The sequence below is a fragment of the Chelonia mydas genome, chromosome 1 (genome assembly GCF_015237465.2).
Source record: "Chelonia mydas isolate rCheMyd1 chromosome 1, rCheMyd1.pri.v2, whole genome shotgun sequence".
Classification (NCBI taxonomy): Eukaryota; Metazoa; Chordata; order Testudines; family Cheloniidae; genus Chelonia; species Chelonia mydas.
The window spans coordinates 94,011,743-94,028,192 of NC_057849.1; the positions used below are offsets into that span (position 1 = coordinate 94,011,743).

Genomic DNA, 16,450 nt, shown 5'->3' on the forward strand with positions numbered 1-16,450 from the left:
CAGCATCAGCAATGATTATAACTTAGAACAAGCTGAGCTTCAGCTTGCTGGGGGCACAGTGTTTGTGTAGGTACCACAGCATCTGAATGTGGACTTCAGAATTGCATTTTTCCTCCCACTGGGAAAAAAATGGATCAGACCCAAAGTATTCTTTGCAGAGAAGGACTGAGGAGTCAACCTTTTGGTACCATATTCATTTTTTTTTTAAATACACTTTCAGTGTTAATAGGAGTTCATAAATTTGTATAAGAAACAATGTTGTTTATATGATCTGCATCATGACATAAACATAGGAAGGAGAATATTAGAAGGATATTTAAGTCAGTGGTAATTTACCTATTCAGAAAAAAGTGCATTAAGAAGCTTATTCCAGAGACAATCTTACCAACCATTTTCAAGTGACTCTAATGTGATGAGTGGCTCTTAAATGTCTTTTAAGATGCCATGTTTGTTTTCTCTCTGTGACTGCCCTGTCACACTTGCTCACTTAACTCCCCTCCCCGACCCCCCTCCCACCCCACCCCCAACTGCTGGCCTTTTATCCTGAACCTAGGGTTTGAACATTAAACTGGATAACTTTCTGGCTTCTGCTAAGATTCAGCAGGCCAGGTTCAGGTTTCACCTTTTTGCACTGCATTGGCTCCAACAGGGAAACACAACTGCAAGTGAGGGCAGAATTTGGCACTTGTAATTGGAACAATTCTGCAGATTTACAAACCAGAAGAGAATTCAGTTCATTCTGCTATAGCTCTGTTCGCTGTGCAGTGCTAAGAGTGAAAATAAACAAACATCTATTTTTGTCACTAGACAGATATAACACATACCGGGAACTGAAATGCTGAATGACATGATGATATTTTTACACAGACTATTTTCAGACTAGAGATGCCCTTCAAAGTTCCCTTAAGGTTTTCAGTACAATTTTATTTGACCTTTTTAAAATACCACCTGCAGTAGGCAACAGCTTCTCCTTGTTGCAGTTGATAAAAGCTGGTTTCCCATTAGTAGTTTGTAAGTCTGTGGGTGCTAGGAAATATTAAAATGAAAGTTGGTTTTAATTATTGAACTTATTAATTATGCCATGTGTCAAATTTCTTATGACATTAGGACTAGCCTTAGGCTTGTTCACCAGGTCTGTGAAACATTTGGCCACCACAGCCACTGCCTCCCATTTAAAATTGAGTACAGCTGCACTTCCCCAAATCTTCCCTCCCTTGTCTCTTATCCACCATGCTTCTGCTTACTCTGTATTTATGTGAATGAGCAATGCACTCTTCATATTTATACAAAGAAAGGAGGGAGCTTGTGTCTCTGAAATAGGAATCTCCCTGTTTTTTTAGACCTGTCCCTGCTGGTTTTACAGTTTGTTTTTAATTACCAGCAGACTGGTCCCATGAAGTAACTGCCAGTCAACTGAGCTGGTGAAACTGACAGCAGGTTGGGCAAGTACACTAGAACCTCAGGGACCCCCCACAGACAGGGATCTATCTACAGCAGTGTTTCCATCCAGCCATCTGTGGAAATTCCTTGAGAGCAACCCTTTGAGCCACAAACTTCTACCACACACATGAAGGTCCATGTGAATCTTAGACTCTGGGCACTGTGGCAAGTGGTGAACTTACATATGTATAGCTATACCCTTGCCATATGCAGATCGTCTGCTTTAAGGCCTGTGGAAACTGAAGAACAAAGAGCATACAGACAATTTTCAAACGTGGTGTAAAATTAGGCATCTCGATCTGTGCATCTAGATTTAGGTGCCTAACTTTATGCCCCCTTCATTGGAAAATTTTGGTTGATTTGGTGTTACAAAGGCAACACAAGGCGTCAGTGTTAGAACTAAAGGAGTACTTGTGGCACCTTAGAGACTAACCAGTTTATTTGAGCATGAGCTTTCGTGAGCTACAGCTCACTTCATCGGATGCATAGCTATAGTGAGCTGTAGCTCACGAAAGCTCATGCTCAAATAAACTGGTTAGTCTCTAAGGTGCCACAAGTACTCCTTTTCTTTTTACGAATACAGACTAACACGGCTGTTACTCTGAAACCAGTGTTAGAACTGAGATTAGTTCCTTGCTCAGTCTGCTAAAGCATGCTGCCTCTTATGCTTCTGAGCTTCTGGTCGTGGTGTGATATCACACTGGCTGTTCAGCAGAAGAGCTGATTGAGTAGCAGGCAGCTGATTGTCAAGGAACATGCGTAGTAGCCCTAATGCCATCAAAAGTAGTCTGAATAGAACTCCCCCAAACACTGTGAAGCTGACCTTGGGTCTTCCCTGAGTACTTATGACTATGTTTTTTTCTGGACTGTACTATAATTAGTGGAACTGAAGTCAGAGGGCCTATGTTCCGTGGAGGAGAAGGGACGGGACACCAGGGGAACTGGGCAAGGGGTGGAGTTAGGCTAGAAGTAACTCAGTCACAGGGACAGAGCAACACACAAGGTTTAATGAAGTTCCATTTGCCCAACTTAACCTCCATTCAGCCTCATTCATTGTTGATGAAACATGGACCCCAAAGCTCAGCTAGTGAATGTGAGGTAACAGTGTATAAACTTTGAAAATATCTCTGAGAAACATTTAGTCTGAATCTTCAGTATGAGATGGTTTTATTTTGAAAGCTGTCTTCACCAGGAAAGAAAGCTGAGGTTCTCCTTACATTTCTTGGTCCCCAGATTGGAGGGTTGGGTGTAAGGAGAGCATTCTGCTGTTATGAGCTTTGCAGGTCTTCATACGTATTTGGCTTTTGAGATGATCAATGAGAGACCAGCCTAGCCAGAACAAAAAACTGGAATATGATCCAAAGGCAGCTGCATCTTAAAATGAATTGTATGCTTAAAATGAATGTATGCTGACAGCAAGACATCTTGAACACATAGTCGACTCTCCTTGAATGCAGCTCTTGTAGATAGTACACCAGTCCTACTTGAATTGAATATGTATGCAAATCTTTCCTTTCTGTAATGTTTTCTCTGGCAAATTGGACTTGTATGCAAGAAGTCTTGATGGTATTATGATGCATATGAACCTATATATACTCACACGGGCAAAACAGTTAATTCATAATAGGTTTATCAGTCTCAGATGGATGTCTCATATTGTAGCATTTTTAAAACCAGTCTACAGAGGGTCAGATCTTTTGCCTCTGAATAAACATTTTCCCCAAATAGAACTTGCCAAACCAGTCTTTTGTTCACCCATTTTGATCATCACTGTGTGTGTTCAGAATCTACTGCTCTATGCTGGCTTGCAATATTATCTCAAAAAGAACAGGAGGACTTGTGGCACCTTAGAGACTAACAAATGTATTTGCGCATAAGCTTTCGTGAGCTACAGCGCACTTCATCGGAAAGCTTATGCGCAAATACATTTGTTAGTCTCTAAGGTGCCACAAGTCCTCCTTTTCTTTTTGCGGATACAGACTAACAGGGCTGCTACTCTGAAACCTAATATTATCTCAGGTATTGTAACTGCATTTAGGCCCCAATTCAGCAGAATACTTAAGCATACGCTCAAAAGTACTTAATTTTAAACTTGGGACATTAACTTGAAGGTATGACCACATGCACAAAGTTAGACATGCACTTAAGTACTTCTCTGGATTTGTGCTTTATGTAAAAATTCAGGGCAACTGCGTCTGTATTTCCCCTGTGTGGGACCAGTAGGCTCCCGGGACACTAGTTTAAAATACAGCCTGGTTTAGAGAGGAAGTACAAGCAACAATAAAAAAAATAAAAAAAATATTTTTACTGCTCTATTCTGGCTTGCAATATTATTTCAGGTATTGTAACTGCATTAGAAAAAAAATAGGAGAAAGTTAGTAAGGGAAGCAAAAGGACACAAGAAGAAATCAATGGCCAGCTGAGTTAAGGACAGTAAGATGGATATTTTAAAGCATATCAGCAACAAAAGGAACCCTAACAATGGTATTGGCTCATTACAGATGGCAATTGTCAATAATAATGCAAAAAAGGTGTAGAATTCTTCTATACATATTTCTGTTCTGTACTTGTAGGAAAAGCCAGATGATGTAGTCATGTCATCATATGATGATGAAATATTTTCTATTCCAGCAGTAACTAAGAAGGATGTTAAGCAGCAACTTCTAAAATTAGACATTTTTAAATCAGCAGATCTGGATTACTTAATCCAGGAATTGTAATAGTGCTACCTGGGGAGCTGTTTGGTCCATAAATACTGATTTTTCAATAAGTTTTGGAACATTGAGGAAGTTCCAGAAGACTGGATGAAAGCTAATGTTGTGTCAATATTTAAAAAGGGTAAACAGGATCACCCGCGTAATTATAGGCCCGTCAATCTGACATCCATCTCAAGAAAAATAATGGAATGGTTGATATGGGACTTGACTAATCAAGAACAAAGAAGAGTATATTGTATTGTAAAGTATCATATAGGAGCCTGGGGTGCAACGAGGGACGGGGCAGAGCAGGGAGGACCAGGCTAAGGGGAGTCCACAATCTAGAGCTACCTAGAATCCCCCATTCTGCTCTTTGGTACAACTTTCACCGACAAAAGTTTAGCTATACTGGGATTTACAGAGGGGCCTGTCTAGAAAAGCCTATGGCTGTTTTAGGAAATGGCTACATATGGGGAATTGTCCCTCAGCTGGGCTGTGGCGTTTATCAGCACTGTGGGCCCTTGCAGAAGGGAGAATCCCTTATTATTATTTTAAACTCCATAATAACTGTCTAACAGCCCCACCAGTTCAGTTTAAACTAGTCTAAGTGATGCCACAGGCATGAGCTTTCAGTGGAGTTTGACAGAGGAAGAGTGAAGATCTGGTGAATATGCTCTAAGAGGCTGTCCCAGCCACAGGTGGAAGCATGCGAGATGTTTCCTTGTATTCAGATTACTAATGCATAAAAATAATGGAATACAATTTGCAGCTATGTAGTACATACATATTTTTCTATTGGTTCATCTCTCAAACATGGCCTTCTCTTGGATTAGAATCTAGAAATAATTTGCAGGATTTTTTTTTCCTCCTCTGTTTTTCTCTGTGTTTTTATGTTCTTAAATCGTGCATTTGAAATTAAACACTTTATTCAAAGAGTATCTGGGATCAGCTAATAAACTGCTTGTGGAAAATCACCTACTTATATGCCATTGAGTTATCTAATGGGATGTAACTTCCTTATGTTTCGTGAAATGGGTCTTGCAATGCCAGGCACATGGATTGCTATTGGGGTTTCAAAAACAAAGAGCTAAAGAAAAACCAACAATAGAAAATGTACACATGAAATGCACTTTAGCGTATAGGATATTTTAAATATACATGTTATATACACTGCATAATTTGAGCTATCTATATGGGGACCCTGCAAGCATGAGTATTTGAATAGTAGTAGCATCTTGTCATATTTGTGCATGTTTATTCACATAAATTATTTGAATATTTTGGCTGAGATTTTCAAAAAATGACTGCCTAAAAGCAGGCTCCTAAATAGGTAACATGATGCTCAATGCCTTTGTAAATCAGGTCACTTATTTAGGCACTATATAAGGATTAGGAGCTTGGCACTAAGCATTCGTGTTTAAAAATCTTGCACAGATTATTAAAATCATTTATGTGAAACGACATTTGCAAATATATCTAGATTCTACTGCCATTCAAAAAGCCATTCTCACATGGTGTAGAATGGTCTTATGTCACACTGAAGATCTGGTTGAGTTTACATCTGTGTGGGAGGTATTCAAAACTTTCCTTTTAGTCTATCCTTATCCTTAGTAGTATGAAAATATTTCACAATAAATTGTGAACACATTCGGGCTGTTTACTGAAAAGCCAGCAGGGTAGTTTTTTTTTTTTTTAATGTTGAAAGCAAGAGTGAGACAGAGCCAAGTCTCTGCAGGAGCCTGCAGACACTAAAAATGTCAGAGTTGTATCAAAATATTTGGGAATACTCAATAATCAGCTGTGTGCAGGCTTTAAAATCCCCTGTGAACATTACAGTTGCAGTGCAGAACAGCATCTTCAATTCTGTGCTCTTTATAGAAAAGAAATAAAAAGATGAAACTGCTGGAAATACGCAGCTGGCTTCATAACAGTTACTTTCTTCACCCATTTAGAAAATGGTATGTTTTAAATGTTATTAGATATTAACAAAATAAGAATTCAGCCGCTCTTCATGGGGCCTTTCTTAAAAGATACAAGGAAGGACAAGATAAGGAAAAGGCAAGTAGGCAGATAAATGAAAGTCATTTAAAAATCTTTCTTTACACATTTTTTTTGTTTGTTTTTCTCTGTGCTTTGAAGATTAGACCACAGATACATTGCTAAGTGAGTTAAAGACAGGTGCACTTTGAATTCATGTGCGTCTCCCAACCCCCTTGCCTTAATACTTACAACTCTGCCCTGTCCTACACCAACTTGAATACCTACACTCTTCACTGCATCTCTAGTTTCTGCTGGTATATTTAAAAGCTGTGGATCCTCATGAGCACAGATTAGCAGCTAGAATAAAGTGACATATGTACCATCTGTGTGTCTACTTCAGAAACAAGAAGAAGCATCAGATACCCTACAAAAGTATCCTCAGGGCTGCAAAACCTAGTCCGGTTCTTCCTCCTTTTCTAAGGTGCTGGCAAACCTCTCTCTATATAAGCTACTGATCCTTCACTCCCAGACTTTCCCTGCACAGGTACAAGAAATGTGTTTCTTTCTTCTAGTTTAAAATAACAAGGGATTAGTTATAACAGCCTTTCCGTCTCAATCCCATGTCCCCTTCTTCCTCCCCAACTTCCTTTTCTTTTCCTTCTACTTTTCTCCCCATTGCTTCTCCACCTTTCCTGAGACCTTCTTGACATTAAAACCCTCATGAAAACCACCCATTTTCTTCTCTTTTCCTTCTGCTACTCTTTCATTGTCTCCCTACTCTTGCTGCCTACACTACCATCTTTTTCACCAACTCCTTTATCATTCGGACATTCTTCTGCTCTCTAAAATCTGCCACTGCCTTCTTTTCTCTTGGTCTTGGTTCTCTTTGATTCTCTAACATTCCTCTTCGCTGCAAAATACTTTAGAAAATAGCCTTCAGATTGTGAGGGGGCTTTTAAACTACAATGTATTGGACTTATTTTTCCACTTGAATTTCAGGCTATCCATAGGGCAGACACCATCCTTCATGTAATGACCATCTTCTCTTTTCTGTTGCTGACAGATGCTTCCTTCTCTGTGTAGTTCTTGACCCTTTGTGCAGCCTTTGACACTGGACATTCTATTTTTCTGGAGCACTTCCATAGCTATGCAAACATCTTGGGTCCCGTCCTGCCATTATATGGCTCTGTCAATCTCGGACTCAGATTCTATGTCTCCTTTGGCATCTCCACAGCTAAATCGAGGTTCTCTGTAGTTTTCTTTCTGCTTCTCTCTCATGGTCACCTTATATCTACCTTTTAATTATTATACTTATTGTGCACATATGTTGACATTGTAAAGGATTCCGCTGTCTGTGCTGATCCTTTCTTCCTACCTCAACCAAGCAAATGTGGCTTAATCACAACGTACCTCATCTAAATATCTCTGAGACAGAAGTGCTTTTCACATCCTCCGACACATAACAATCTCTTCTGTCCCCTTTTCAATTCAGATTTTCCATTTCTTGTGTTGGCATCATCCTTGACTCTTAAATCCCACGTCTCCTCTATAATCTATGAAACTATCCCTCTTCAACCATTACTCACGCATGCTTCTGCCATGAGTCCATCCGTGCAATTTTAATCATGCATTTGTTTATGCTCACTCTAACTATTAGAAATCTGTTCCCTGTGGACTCTTCAAGTCCCAGCTCTCCGCCATGTGCAGAATACCACTACCCACTACCATGTTCAAAACACCACTAGCATTCACTTCAGGTTCAAATGCATCCTCATTTTCAGAGCTCCCCATTGGCATTCCCATTTTAAATCAATGAGATGGTTCGTTAGCCGTTTGTAAAGTACTTTGTATATGATTCTGTGTGTATGTGTGTGTTTAATAATAAAGTATTTTCTCCTAGACTTTATCTTTCTATTTCCTTTGTTTTGCCTAGCATCAGGCTCATCTTCACACAATCTTCCACGTGGTGCAAGAGCCTATTCCTCATGTGACCTAAAGCAGCGATTTATTTTCCTCTCTGCTTCATTGAGTCTCCACCTAATTTGAAATCTCATCTCAAAACACACCTTTTCAGCTGTCTAAATCATAATGGGTTCTCCGTTCATCTCTAAGTATTGTATGTACGATGACTCTGTAATTGTACTGAAATTTGTACCCCATTCATATAGATATCTAAATGCAAAATAAATCGCAACTTTGCTTTCCTATTTAACACATTAATATAATACTTTAGCCTAAGTTCTTACTTGAGAATTAGTTGTTGAATGCCTGAGAAGACTATAGGTATTGCTAATATTTGAGCTGTATTTGCAACCCTCATCCATCTGCAATTTTCTTTTTACTATAATTTCTAGCCAGAAAGTTAACAAACAGAAACTGTTACCTTGTGGTCGAAGGAGTAGGGAAGGTCATTTTGTTTTAACTTCAAGATAAAACTATTTCTGCTGTAGCAATGTGAACCATTTTTTGTTCTCACTTTATCATTTACTGTCTGTCTTGATGATGAGAAAAGGCACGTAAAGTAGTATTACCATCCCTGTGATTCTGCCGTTGTAGAAAATGAATCTCTCCACTGTAGGTGGCAGCTGATGTTGTTTGTTACACTTTATCTTGATTAGAGAAGTGGGAGGAAATTTTTTATCCTGGGTAGCTGTTGCGTATATATCCCCTGTGTCCATTACACTAGTGAGTGGGTTGCACTGGTAGTTTTAATATGCTTTTGTTTCATCCTTTCAAGGTCAGTGGAACTGTCTGACCCTTAGATGATGTCTTTGTCCACTAAATGTGCACAGGTCAGAGTCCCATTTCCCCAAAAAGAAACTGCACCAAGAGCTATGGTCAGACTCTGCCACTTTAATTCAAACTAATTGGGCCATTTTCAGAGTAAGTATCCTGAATAGGGTTGGCAGAATCTGGAGCTTAATCCATAGGATGAAAAAAATGTCATGATTATTATAAGTCAGTGCAAATAGGCCCCTTAGATAATACGAATAAACATGATAGTGGAAATCTATATTTGAGACATCTGCTTTTATTGACATGGAAGCTAAAAAAAGGAATAGTAATTAGTACCTGAGGATCGTTTGCCAACGTGCAAGAATGTGAAGCTGTGAATATTAGCTATCCTCCAAAATATTAAAATCTGTTAAATAGGCGAACAAGCATTGCAATTTTCCTGTTCACTGAAGGATAACAAGCCACAGAGAGTTTGAAGGTCTCTGTCTTGCACAACTTGTTTGACTTGAAAAATTATAATGGTACATTTAGTACATTGTAATTACACTACCATGTACATGAAAAAATACTATCGTTATATTCGTTATCACACAATGTGGACCTTATGTGTCAATGATACCTGTTTTTTAATTTCAAAATGCATTGGTACTTTATAATCTAGTTAGCCTTTGTTTCTGTATTTATTATATTATTTTTACCTTGCCTGGATTACATGAATGCAGGCTAGTTCATATTGCTCTGACAAGAATAAATTAATTGTATTACCATATCCTGTATCAAAAAGTTATTTCTCATTTTAATATAGCCCTGAAACATAGGAAGAAAAGTGATAGTTAAAATGTTAAGACCTAAATGTTCCAATGCTGGTGTCTAAAGTCAGGCACCTAAATCCATATTTATAACCCTGCATAAAAATGTGTTGGTTTTCAGAGGTCCTGAACACACAGAACTCCCATTTACGTTAATGGGAGCAGAGCATACCCAGCATTTTTGAAAATCTGAACACTATGTTTGAAGATTTGGACCTGGATTTGCAACAGCTATGGATTCTCATTAAATGGTGTCTATGAACAACCATTTGTATTCCTTCATATTTGTGTTATGCATGGCTTTCTAGAAGATTAACCCTTCCAGTATTGTGGCCCTGATCCATTGAGCGGTCGAGCACTCCTTGAGGGCTTCTGAGCATCTTCAGCTCAAAGAGAGCTTAAGTCTTAAGTTGGCCAGCAAAAGTCACTACGGACACAAACTTTTCAGCACCTGTATTCTCACTAATGCTCCCATTCACTGTCTATTACAAACCACAGTAATCTGAAAAAAAATGTCTTCAAAGTCCTTTTAGTCATATTTTAACTGAAGTGTCGTTACAATTTGTTGATTGATTGGATATTTGGAATGCAAACTCTCTATATTTGGCATCTCCAATGTTTAAGTGGCATAAAAATGAGACAAAGCAAGTTCATTCATCTATACATTTAGAATCATAGGAATATCTTACGTTAGTAGAAATTCCTGCCCACATCCACAGTTGATATACATCAGTGTAGTTCAGTTGACTTAAATAAAGCTACAGCTGAGATTCTGGCCTATTATATCTACCTATAGTGTAGGCTAAAGAGATAAAGCAGAAAGAGTAGGTGTATCAAATCTATACAATGGTGTTATAAGTCTTTTCCTGATCAGCTACTGTGCAACAGAACTAATTTCAGATCCACAGGTTGTGGGTGCGGTGGGCAGAGGGGAGACCCATGAAACAAACCTGAAAAAAGCATGTCTAGCAAAGAATTCTGGGAGATACTGAAAAAGGCAGCTACAGTAGTTGCAGTTAAACTGTGGTCTGCATTGGGCAGGTGGAATAGCTCATACCAAATATATTTTTGCTGAAGTATTACTTTACTTTCCAGCATCCCTAAAGCTAGTGAATCTCCCTCGCTTTAAATGAAAATAAAAATGTAGCCTGGCAGGGACATCATCTGTGGGAAAACAACATTTTTCACACTTTATGGAAAAATATGTGCAAAGTAAATCCAGTCCAGGTCACCAAAGTTTGCACAACTGAAACATTTTATCACAGAAACAAAGAAGGGTCTTCTAAAAACAAGAGGTGTCAAAAATTTGATCCCAGGGGGAGACTTGCAGAGGCACAAATGGTAACTTTGAAAATGTACTTGTTTTCTGATAACCAGATCCAGCTGAGATACATTTGATGCAGGATCTGATGGTGAGGCGCACAGGTGGTATTCTACCACTTCTATGCTTCCCCCTACTCCCTTCTAGAAGCTAGATTGGTTCCAGCATAAGTTAGAGCAGCCTCATTGCTGCTCTAAGCTGTGGCTCCAAGCAGTGCCCCCGAAGTATTATTGTGGCAGCTAGGAATCACTGGAGCACAGTGTTCTCCATGTGCTACTTATCCTTTCCTTACATGTAGCCAGCATCTCTTCATTGCTGGGTGCTATGAAGTAGTTGGCCCAGATCTGGTTAAGTCCACCTTTGTCACCTGGGATTCTCCATTGCTAGGAGAATTTCCAACTGGTCACTCAGCCAGTTTAAGGTGGCTTTGTACCACCAGAGTAACAAACAGCAGCACTTCATTGTTAGATTAACACCAATAACACTGGTTCTAAGTAAAAGGAAATATTCCATTGCCTACAATAACAACTGCTAAATGCTTACTTTTTAAAGGTCAAAGTAAAGATCAATTTAAAAATCTCATGTGTGTGTGTGTGTGTGTGTGCTGTCTCTAGAGCTTTTATTTATTTATTTTTTAAATTGGCCCAATCTAGCAAAGTGATTAAGCATGTGTTCAAATGTACATCTGGAAGCAGCTCTATTGAAGACAATGAGATTACTTACATGCTTAAAAGTAAACATGTCCTTACATGCTTTTCTGGATCAAGTTTATTGGAAGGGGAATTTAGGGGTAGGATTAATACCTGAAAGTACTTCTAACTCATTTTATGAAATGGACTGGATTTGAACTTGACACTCTCCCTTAAAGGATAACCATTGTATAAGCCGGGGTTCTCAGGACAAATTTTTCGGTGGCCTCAGAGTGAGGCCACCAACTCTTGCTGGTGGCCGCTCTCACTTTTTCCTAAAATATTTAATTAGCTTTAGAAAAAACAAATAAATATGGCAATATGTGTATCCAAATCATTGTAATTTAATTATTGCTAGCTAGTAAGTCAGTTGTGAAAAGTGATATTAACAAACATACAAGTATCACTTTTCACAGCAGACTTACTCAGCCCTGGCAAGCCTGGGGACAAATTAAGCTGTGGATGGGGGGTCAGGGGAGGCAGCGGGGACCAGGGGCAATGGAGGTGAGTGGGCGACTCAGGGAGGCAACAGGGGGCTGGAACCTGAAGCCCCATGGCCAGTGGACGGAGCCTGAATCCCTACGGCCAGAGTCTGCCACACCACCACCCCAGGGCTGAAGCCCAAAGTCTGAGCTCCACCACCTCTGGGAAGTTGGGGAACTCACTGGCTACCTGCTCCTTCAGCATTGTGTCCTAGCTGTCTTCAGAGGGTGACAGGGTCCAACTCTTGCTTGTGGCCCCAGCAACAAACGCCAAGGCAGTGCACCCAGAAACAACAGGTAGGGGGAGGGGCCGCTGCTTCCCTCCCCACAAATAACAGCCCAGGAGGCTGTGGCCACAAGAAAAGCCCCTGGTGGCCGCATTTGAGAAACCCCATCCCATTTAACAGGGACATTTGCTTTGTTGCCAGTAACTGTTTCATATGAAGTATTTAATGGACATTTGAGTCCTCATGCCAGATAACTGAAAACTTATTTTTACTTTAAGATATTCTGCAGCCCATTGGATAATAACTTTAAAGTTTCAGGAACATTATTGTCTTCGTTTTTCAAAGATGCAAAGGCATCACAGACAAAAAATAGTCATATTATTACCGATCAAAAGGAGAGGTTTACCTTTTGTCTGTTTCACTGCTGCTGGCAAGTCTTTTGCAGATTTATGTTTCCTCCTGATCCTTCTTATGGCGTGGAACCGATATTTACGTTTTAGTCACCATGACGAACAGATAGCAGTATTCTAGAATCGGCTGCCTATCTCAGGGATGACCTTTTGTTTACAGGAGAAACAAATCAAGGATTTTCAGCTGTAAGTAAGGATCACCTTTTATAAATGGAGTTCTCTGTTTACAGCTGTGACTGAGACTCTGTACTCAGCTGAAAAACAAGGATGCAAGTGATTGTGAGAGGAAAGTGGACTTGAGTTTATTTTTTCTGGAAACAATGTAAGATTTGGCACTGATTTGTAGTTATACAAATGGGATTTTTGTTGTGCTCTTAGCAATGACAGTTTTATGGTGAACTTCCCTTGCATCTTCTTCCACAGCAGTACTTGCTACATCTGTATTCTTCCACCATTTTTTAAAATAATCCCTTTGAAAGGAAAGAAGCAACACTTTCTAACCTTATTTAAACTCTGTCCATTTCAAAAAAGAATACATCTTTTTTTTTTTTTCGCTTTTAGCATCCTATTCAATGTTCAGTTCAAGTCAAAATGAAGCATGCCTGGGATGGTGGAACACTGCTCTGCACCTTTTCCGTGGCGTGCGTGGAGGTTCTCAGCTAATTCGTGTACAGCAATTTGGGCAGCAAGATTGGATCCATTGGGGGAGAAATGACCAGTGGGGCGGGAGCTCATCAAGGAGTCTGTGGAAGAAAGAAATGGCTGTAGAAGTGGCAGCAGCTGGTGAAGTGAAGTGTTGGAGGCAAAAGGCCTCTGTTAATCTGTGTAGTGGAGGCCGCAGAATAGTCTGTTGGCAAAAGCCACTTTTATTTTCCCTTCCGAGACATCCAGTCTATAGTGCTGGGGAGGCTTGCACTCCTGGCCTTAATTATTATAATAGTTAAACAATGGAGATGAAAAATGAGTGTCATATCTTCAGGTGACAGGTAGCTAGTGATGGGTATGGGCTCTGCTTCCTTATGTTTGTGATAATAATTGAAGAAAAATGTGTTCCTTTATAAGTCATACGGTAGCTAAAGGGGCTCCAGATGAAAGAAGAACTTCTCTGTTGCGTAGTCAATTTATTTATAAAATGCAAAGGGAAGAGGGAAATATATAGTTGTTGTGTAAGTGGTGTGGCCTGTAAACCTATGTTTGCCTTGGTGGCTCCAAAACATAATTTATAAGGAAATGTTTGTGATGTTTGTTTACTTCATCGCAGTGGGTTGCCTACAGCAATAACACCAAACAGCTGGAGTAAAATGTGTTGTCAAGCAAATAGCGGGATGGGGATTTAAAGAGAACACCTGTGTCTTGTTATAACAAATCATGTCCACGCTGGACTTCTAATAGCCCAAATAATACAAATTTAGCTAGAAGTAGCAAAACAGATGAAAACATCCATATCTGCCACGTGGTGATAGATACTGGAAGGTAGTAGGATGGCTGGTTCTGGTTTTATTTGTGAGTGTTTTCCATACGTAGTTTTTATCTTCTCTACCATTTAAAAACCTCTACATTTTATGACTCGCTGTTTATTTGATTCACCAACAATTTAAGTGACTGATTCTCCAGATGTAAGTCAATGAAGCACCCACTAGATTATAGTGGTGCAGCAGCACCCCTGTAGGTAAGGTTGCAACAAGACATTTGTTTAAAGATCAAATTTTCTAACACCTTTGAAATCAACATGCTTAGCAGGATTTCTTTGATTTTTAGTGTGCCTCAGGAGGGTGCAAGGTAAGGTCACTGACCCAAATTTGGAGATAGTGGTGTAAAAAATGACCATTTTAAACCAAACTTTCTAGGTGGGTTTTTTTTTTTTGCACAGAGCTAGAAATCAAACTGAAAAGGAGTACTTGTGGCACCTTAGAGACTAACCAATTTATTTGAGCATAAGCTTTCGTGAGCTACAGCTCACTTCATCGGATGCGTACTGCGGAAAGTCCAATGAAGTGAGCTGTAGCTCACGAAAGCTTATGCTCAAATAAATTGGTTAGTCTCTAAGGTGCCACAAGTCCTCCTTTTCTTTTTGTGAATACAGACTAACACGGCTGCTACTCTGAAACCAGAGATCAAACTGTTAATGTGACACAGGTCAAAATGGTCTCAATCTATTGGGTTTTACTCAAGGTAGTGCATGACACTCACTGAATCTTTGGGTGGTGGAAACTGAGTATGGTATGGAGAATGGAGTGGGGCAGGGCCTGGGGATGAGCGGGGGGGGGGCCTGTTTGGAGGTCTGCGGCAAAATTTTAAATCAAAATGGTGGTCCTTGGGTTACTAAAGTTTGAGAACCACTGCTTTAAAGGTCAACTTTTGCAAGTGCTCTAAGATCTGAATGGTCAATCAGATTGCTTTGAAATCTGGTGTGCCTCATGGGGGGGCAAGGAAAGGTGGAGCTAGGGATCCAAATTTGGGTTCATTTGTGGAAAGGTTACTGAGCTATTGCTGCTGTCCCCTCCCCAGCTCCAAAAAAACTGTTTTTCTTCTGCTGCCTCACACATACTGAGAGGTTTCAGAGTAGCAGCCGTGTTAGTCTGTATCCGCAAAAAGAAAAGGAGTACTTGTGGCACCTTAGAGACTAACACATTTATTTGAGCATAAGCTTTCGTGAGCTACAGCTCACTTCTTTTTTCTTTTTGCGAATACAGACTAACACGGCTGCTACTCTGAAACCTGTCATTATGCAAGGCACTGAATTTACCCGTATGGAGTGGAAATCTATCAACTTCATGAAAGGAATGCATCCGATGAAGTGAGCTGTAGCTTATGCTCAAATAAATTTGTTAGTCTCTAAGGTGCCACAAGTCCTCCTTTTCTTTTTACACATACTGAGAGATGCTAATGACTGGATGAATCACAGACCTCACTGTGTTTCATAGCTGTGAACTCTCCCTTCAATTAACATACCTACAGATAAGTTAATCACAAGCACCCACCTAAAACAAAAGGAGTTTTGAACTGAGTTGTTGGAGGTGTCAGAATTTGTGAGTCATGGATGGCAGTTTTGGTTTTGGGAGGATGCAATAAAAGTATTTGGTAGAAAAAAAAATTAGACACCTGACTGCTTCCTGGGTGGAGTGGAGGAGTAGGGGGAGAGAGTTTTGGGGCTGCAGTGAATGGAGGGGAGCGGGATTATGGGATAGGGAATTAATGGGTGGTTAGGGAGGCAGGGCACCTCCTAGCTCTGTCAATGCACCCCAACTTTCCTGCACCCCAACCTCCCTGAACTCCACAGCTCTGCCAATGCACCCCAATCTGCCTGCAGCCCTCAGCTCTGCTACTGCATCCTAACTCTCTGCAGCCCAGGTTTGTCAATGCACCCCAACTCCTGTACTTCACAACTCTCCAAATGCACCTCAACCCCTCCCCACTCCTCAGCTCTGAGTGCTCCCCGGCCCCCTGCTTTGCCAGTGCACCCCAGCATGCCTTCAGTCCACAGCTTTGCTAGTGCATCCCAACCTTCTGCACCCCAATCCCCAATGCTCTCCAAACCACCCGTACCCCAGCTCTGCCAGTGCACCCCAAAATCCACAGCTCTGCCAGTGCACCTCAACCACCTGCACCCCAAGTTGCCTACAGCCCATTCCAACCCTGCTAGTGCATTCCAACCTCACA

The 16,450-nt window shown here is 40.4% G+C and overlaps 1 protein-coding gene across 2 annotated transcripts in view; it reads left to right on the forward strand.

Annotated features, from left to right (window-relative positions):
- GPC6 (glypican 6) overlaps positions 1-16,450 on the forward strand; it is a 1,155,513-nt gene that overhangs the window by 671,488 nt on the left and 467,575 nt on the right. The window lies entirely within an intron of this gene.